A 6,583-nucleotide genomic window follows, 5' to 3' on the forward strand; every position below is an offset into this window, starting at 1 on the left:
AGACATCAAGACTCCTTTCAATTTCTCCTCTCCGAATCACTCACTCCAACTGCATCTGCATCAATTTTGCAACGCACCAACACAGCTCATCCCTCAAATTCACTTTGCCTTCGTTTGCCTCTTTACTGTTTGCGGTGATTGCTTGCCACAATTTTACTTCAGAAAATCTGTTATTAATGATGTTTTCAGTCAAATTTCTTGCCTTTCGAACTACCAGGACATTGGCGCTCGCCTTCAGTAGTGCCATCTTAAACCAGAAGCCACACAACTTCGATTACCATTCGGCATTCTATCCACATTAGACGTCTACCATAAAACCATCCACATTTTCTTTACACAGCATACCTGATTTTGAGACCATCACTTAGGATGAACGTGAGGCAAAACTGAGAGTGGTGTTTGACATAACTCGGAATGTAAATTTGAAATTAAAATTAAATAAAGAGAAATGTGAGTTTGGTGTTAAGACACTGACTTTCATAAGAGATATCATATCAGAAGAGGGAGTGAAGCTTGACCCAAGAAAGACATCAGCCACTGAAGATACGGAGAGGCCCCAAAACATAGAAGAGGTGAGATGTTTCTTGGGGATGGTGACTTACCTGGCTAAGATCACCCCTCAACTATCAACTGTGTCAATACCACTTAGGTCACTCCTCGAGCAGTGAAATGAGTGGATTTGGTCTCATGAGCAAGAAGAGTGTTTCCAGATCCTAACTGAAGAGGTCATGCCCTTTTGTCCTGTTTATTATTTATTGGAATGCCTGCACTGTTTTGTGCACTTTATGCAATCCTGGGTAGGTCTATAGTCTAGTGCAGTTTTTTTTCTGTGTTGTTTTTTACATAGTTCAGTCTAGTTTTTGTACTGTGTTATGTAACACCATGGTCCTGAAAAAACATTGTCTCATTTTTACTGTGTACTGTACCAGCAGTTATGGTCGAAATGACAATAAAAGTGACGACTTGACTTGACTTGATTTTATGATCCAGGATCACAGCTGATGCATCCCGGTACAACCTTGGACCAGTACTACTGCAGCAGCATGAATGCACATGGCAACCTGTGGTTAACCTGTGGTTAAAGAGCTTTAACAAGTGTGGAAGCTAACTATGCACAGAAAGAGAAAGAGCTTCTCGCCAGCACATATGCATGTGAAAGGTTCCATCAGTACATCTATGGACAAGCTTTTTAAGTGGAGACAGACCACAAACCACTGGTCTCAATTATGTCCAAACCACTGAACGACTTTCCCATGAGGATACAGTGCATGTTGATAAGGCTGCAGAAATATGACGTGAAGATGATCGGCACACTGAGAAAATAAATGTTTGCTGCTGATGCACTGTCTGAAGCAGTCAACAAGAAAGAAAATAGTGACCAAGAGATTAATGTAGATATACAGGCCTATGCTGACGTGATTGACACCTCCATTCCAATATCTCCTGATAGAATAGAGAAGATTAGGAAAACAGCTGGGTCAGATGAAGCAATGAATGTACTCAAATATACAATTCAGAAAGGATAGCCAGTAGCTGAGAGTGACTGTTCAATGTGTATTCGGGATTATTGGGCATGCAGAGCTGAACTGTCAGCAGTGGAAGATATGGTCTTCAAAGGGAACAGGTTTGTGATTTGCGTGTCTCTAGACAAGGGAATGCTCCAGAAGACACATGAAAGGCTTTTTGGTGAAGGAAAATGTAAACAAAGAGCTCATGAAGTGATGCACTGGCCAAGAATAAACCAAGACCTCAGCCAGACCATTTCTTCATGTGAAATATGCCTTACCCACAGACCAAAGAAGCACACAGAACTGTTTATATCACAGTCTGTTCCAGACAGGCCGTACTTCAAAGTTGGAGTGGATTTGTTTGATTGTAGTGGGAAGAGTCACATTGTTGTAACAGATTACTTCTGCAATTACCCAGAGGTTGCAACAGCACAATCAATATCCAGCAAAGCGGTCATCACCTTCCTGAAAGCTGTGTTCGTGAGGCATGGAGTTCCTTATGAAGTTGTATCAGACAACGGTCCACAATTTTTGAGCAGTGAATTTGAGTCCTTTGCCAATGACCAGGGGTTTCGACATACAACTTCAAGCTCACATCGCCCAAAATCTAATGGGTCAGCAGAGAGTTCGGTCAAGATAGTGAAGGGCCTCGTGAAGGAAGCGCTAGATGGATGAGAGGATTTCCACAAAAGTCTAATGACTTACAGAAGTGGACCACTACAGAATGGCCTCGCACCAGCCCAGATGCGGATGGGTCAACACATGCACACTAACCTTCCAGTGCGTGAAAACCCATTGACACTAAAGGAGCACACAAGGTCAAATTGTTGAATGCTTAACTGTAATCAGTACTATACTGAGGATATGATTCTGCTGAACACTAAGCTGTAATCAATAAACAGCAGTCTGTTGTAGGTGTTGCTATTGTCCATGTGATCCAATGCCACATGGAGAGACAGTGAGATTGCAACTCACTGATAGAAGATTAGCCGACTGGCAAGAGGGTAAGAGTAGGAATAAGTGGAGCCCTTTCTCGCTGGATGCCAGTGAGCAGTGGTGCTCCACTATGGTCAGTGTTGGGATTGCTTCTTTTCATGTTATAATATGTCAATGATTTGGATGATGGAATTGATGGTTTAGTGGCCAAGTTTGCAGACAATATAAAGACAGGTGGAAGAGCAAGTAGTGTTGAGGAAGCATTGCCATGTGGAGAGTGTGGTTTATTCTGCTTGTTGAAAGCTGTTTCCATTGTGATTGGTTAGTTTAGAAACTGCAGCTGCTCTTCCCATTGGTTGGTTACCTAGTGTTGAGCTTCAAATATCCTGGCTATAAAGGGTAACGTGGGGGGATTTATTTTTCTCTTCCTTTGTTTCAGGCAGGCTGTGCAGAGCCTTTGGGAAGGTATGCTTCATGCGAATTTTTAAAAAGAATCTGCTTGTTGAATACAAAGCTTTGCAGTTTGTGTAACTTGGGGGAACATGAATGTTTGGTCGAATTGTAACTGTTTGTAAATAAATGATTAATACACCTATTCAGTATCAGTGTTTTCTGTCTCATTCACCAGACCCAAGAACCTGCTTCCACATTACAAGCATGCAGTCATGGAAGGATTTAGACAGCTTAGAAGAATAGTCAAAGAAGTGACAGATGGAACATAGTGTAGGGAAACTGATGATCATACAATTTGATAGAGGGAATAAAAGCATAGAAGATTTTCTGAATGGGGATGAAAATTCAGAAATCAGGGGTACAAAGGGACTTATGAGTCCTTGTGCAGAATTTCCTAAAGGTTAATTTGCAGGTTAAGTCAAAGGTAAGGAAGGCAAAGTCAACGTTATTATTCATTTTCAAAGGACTAGAATACAAGAGCAAGTGGGCAGATAAAACTCGCAAATGGAGCAAGTTGGGGGTCAGGGATGTTGAAGGTGGCGATTGCGGCTGGAGGGATGGAAGTGGCATATAAAGACTACCAATGCCGGAGACTCAATGCTGGAAATCTTGAGCAACCCACAAAAATGCTGGAGGAACTCAACAAGTCAGGCAGCATCTATGGAGGGAAATAAACAGACGACAGTTTGTGCCTCTGTTCTGACAAAAGGTCTTTGCCTGTAACGTGCACTGTTTATCTCCCTCCATAGATACTACCTGAGCTGCTGAGTTCTTCCAGCATTTTGTGCGTGTTTGACCAGTGCTGGAATCTGAGAAGTAAGAGGGGAGATAATGAGAACCATTACGGGAGAGGTGAAGGGCAGACAAACCAGACCTAGCCAGGGAAAGGGAGGATCCTGTGAGTGAAATATGGATGAAACCAGCAGAACGAGAAGGGAAATGAGTCATGAGATGGCTTAAGGGTGAATATGCTAATGGACACAAAAATGGGAGGCTGAAGGAGAATCAGAAATGGGGGGGCACTCCAGAAATCCAGATTCCCTTAAAATTTACACGACAGCCACCTGACCTCGTTACGTTGGTTTACTGTGAGGCAAATATGTTCTTGCTGTAAGACTGGATACATATAGTCAATGTTCCTTCGTATATTATCCTCTCCCTAGATTGATCAAAAACAGACTTATTGCCTGACATTAGCCTCTAGACATGTACATGTGAATTACTTCAGGTTTTTTGTGTTCTTTCTTGTATAATTTTCGATGTGGATGTTGTGTCTCTGATGCTAAATGCCTGTGATGCTGCGGCAAGTAAGTTTTCCATTGTTCCCGTGCATATGAGAATAAACCCATCTTGACTTAAAGAAATACAAAAGCAGACATTAGGAATCAATTTCAAATTTCACCTCTAAGTTCTGCATTGTTTTCCATTTCTGTTCCTGTCATCAAATGACATTTTGTTTGCTACCGGCTGTGGTCGTGATAGAACAGAATTTTAATCATCTGGTCACAGAAAGAGCCCATTGGGTTTAATGTGATACCAGCTCGACAACTGTCATTACCAATAGTTTGTCAGGGCAAAGAGCTGAAACTCTGCAGGCTTGGATTTTGACACATGTCAGAGGGAACATGAGTATGTTGCCACGAGGATAATCGGATCACTGCCTGAAACTTATAAAAAAAATTAACTGATGGCAGAAGCAATGCACAAAAACACTGTGTATTAACAATTGTATTTATGCAGCACCTTAAAGGGACATTCCAAAACATATCACTGGACTGTTATTGGATAAGACTTGAAAAACAAACTGGAGAAGGAAATGTAGACACAAGAGACAACGGATGGTGAAATCTGGAGCAACAAGTAAAGGGCTGGAGGAACTCACAGATCCGTAAAGGGAAACAGTTGAGGTTTTGGGTGGAGATCCTGCATGTGGACTGTATAAAGAAATGTTATTACAGATGACTGAGATTTCTTCTGCCCCAGGAAGTATAATTTGACCTAACAGAGTATTGGATTGATTACCAAGTGTACAGCAACACAGATTACAGTCTTAGAGATTGAACTATCAACATGCTGACTCTAAACTGACTTGCCAACACGATTTTAATGAGTGGAGGAATTATTCTCAGTGTCTTGGCCAGTATTTATCCCTCAATGAACACCAGAAAAGCCTTAGCTGATCATTATTACTGGATGTACAGGTTTGCTGTACAAAATCTTCGAGGATGTAACAAAACACATTGATGAAGGTAGACCAGTGGATGTAGTGTACATGGATTTCAGTAAGGCATTTGATAAGGTTCCCCATGCAAGGTTCCTTTAGAAAGTAAGGAGGCATGGGATCCAATGAGACCTTGCTGTGTGGATCCAGAACTGGCTTGCCCACAGAAGGCAAAGGATGGTTGTAGATGGTTCGTATTCTGCATAGAGGATGGGGACCAGTGGTGTTCCGCAGGGATCTGTACTGGGACCGCTCCTCTCTGTGATTTTTGTAAATGACCTGGATAAAGAAGTGTAAAGGTGGGTTAGTAAGTTTGCTGATGACACCAAGGTTTGGAGTGTTGTGGATAGTCTGGAGGGTTGTCAGAGGTTACAGCGGGACATCGATAGGATGCACAACTGGGCTGAGAAGTGGCAGATGGACTTCAACCCAGATAATTTGAAGACAGAATATAATACTAATGGTAAGACTATTGGCAGTGTGGCAGTGTGGAGGATCTGAGAGATCTTGGGGTCCATGTCCAGAGGACACTCAAAGCTGCTGTACAGGTTGACAGTGTTGTTAAGAAGGCATATGATATGTTAGCATTCATCAACTGTGGGATTGAGTTCAAGAGCCATGAGGTAATGTTACAGCTATATAAGACCTTGTTCAGACCCCACTTGGAGTTTTGTGTTCAGTTCTGGTCAACTCACTACAGAAAGGATGTGGACTCTATAGAGAGAGTGCAGAGCAGATTCACAAGGACGTTGCCTGAACTGGAGGGTGTACCTTATGAGGATAGGTTGAGTGAACTTGGCCTTTTCTCCTTGGAGCGACGGAGGATGAGAGGTGACCTGATAGAAGTGTATAAGATGATGAGGGGGCATTGACTGTGTGAATAGCCAGAGGCTTTTTCCCAGGGCTGAAATAGCTAACATGAGTGGGCATGGTTTTGAGATGCTCAGAAAAAGGTACCGAGAGGATGTCAGGGATAGGTTTTTCACACAGAGAGTGGTGGGTGCATGGAATGCACTGCTGGCAGTGGTGGTGGTGGAGGTGGATACAACAGGGTCTTATAAGAGCCTCTTTAATAGGTACACGGAGCTTAGAAAAATAGAGGGCTATGCGCTAGAGAAATTCTAGGCAGTTTCTAGAGTAGGTTACATGATCAGCATAACACTGTGGGTCGAAGGGCCTGTAATGTGCGGTAGATTTCTATGTTCTATGTTCTATAACTAGGTTGCAATGGTAAGGAATAACTTCAATGTAGAAAGAGAGCTCAAAAAGTAACATGGAAGGAATTCCAAAGTTTGGGGGCCAAACTCTTAGGATATGGGCTATCAAATCATAAATATTTATTGGCTCTCATTATTTCTCTAATTTTGCTCATTTTTATCTGCTTCTGAGCTTGAGGTCTCCACTATTTTCGGAACATTCCTTGTGTGTTCTTCCAGGAAGACAGACAGGAACCGTCATTTAATTT

The sequence above is a fragment of the Hemitrygon akajei genome, chromosome 11 (assembly GCF_048418815.1).
Source record: "Hemitrygon akajei chromosome 11, sHemAka1.3, whole genome shotgun sequence".
NCBI lineage: Eukaryota > Metazoa > Chordata > Chondrichthyes > Myliobatiformes > Dasyatidae > Hemitrygon > Hemitrygon akajei.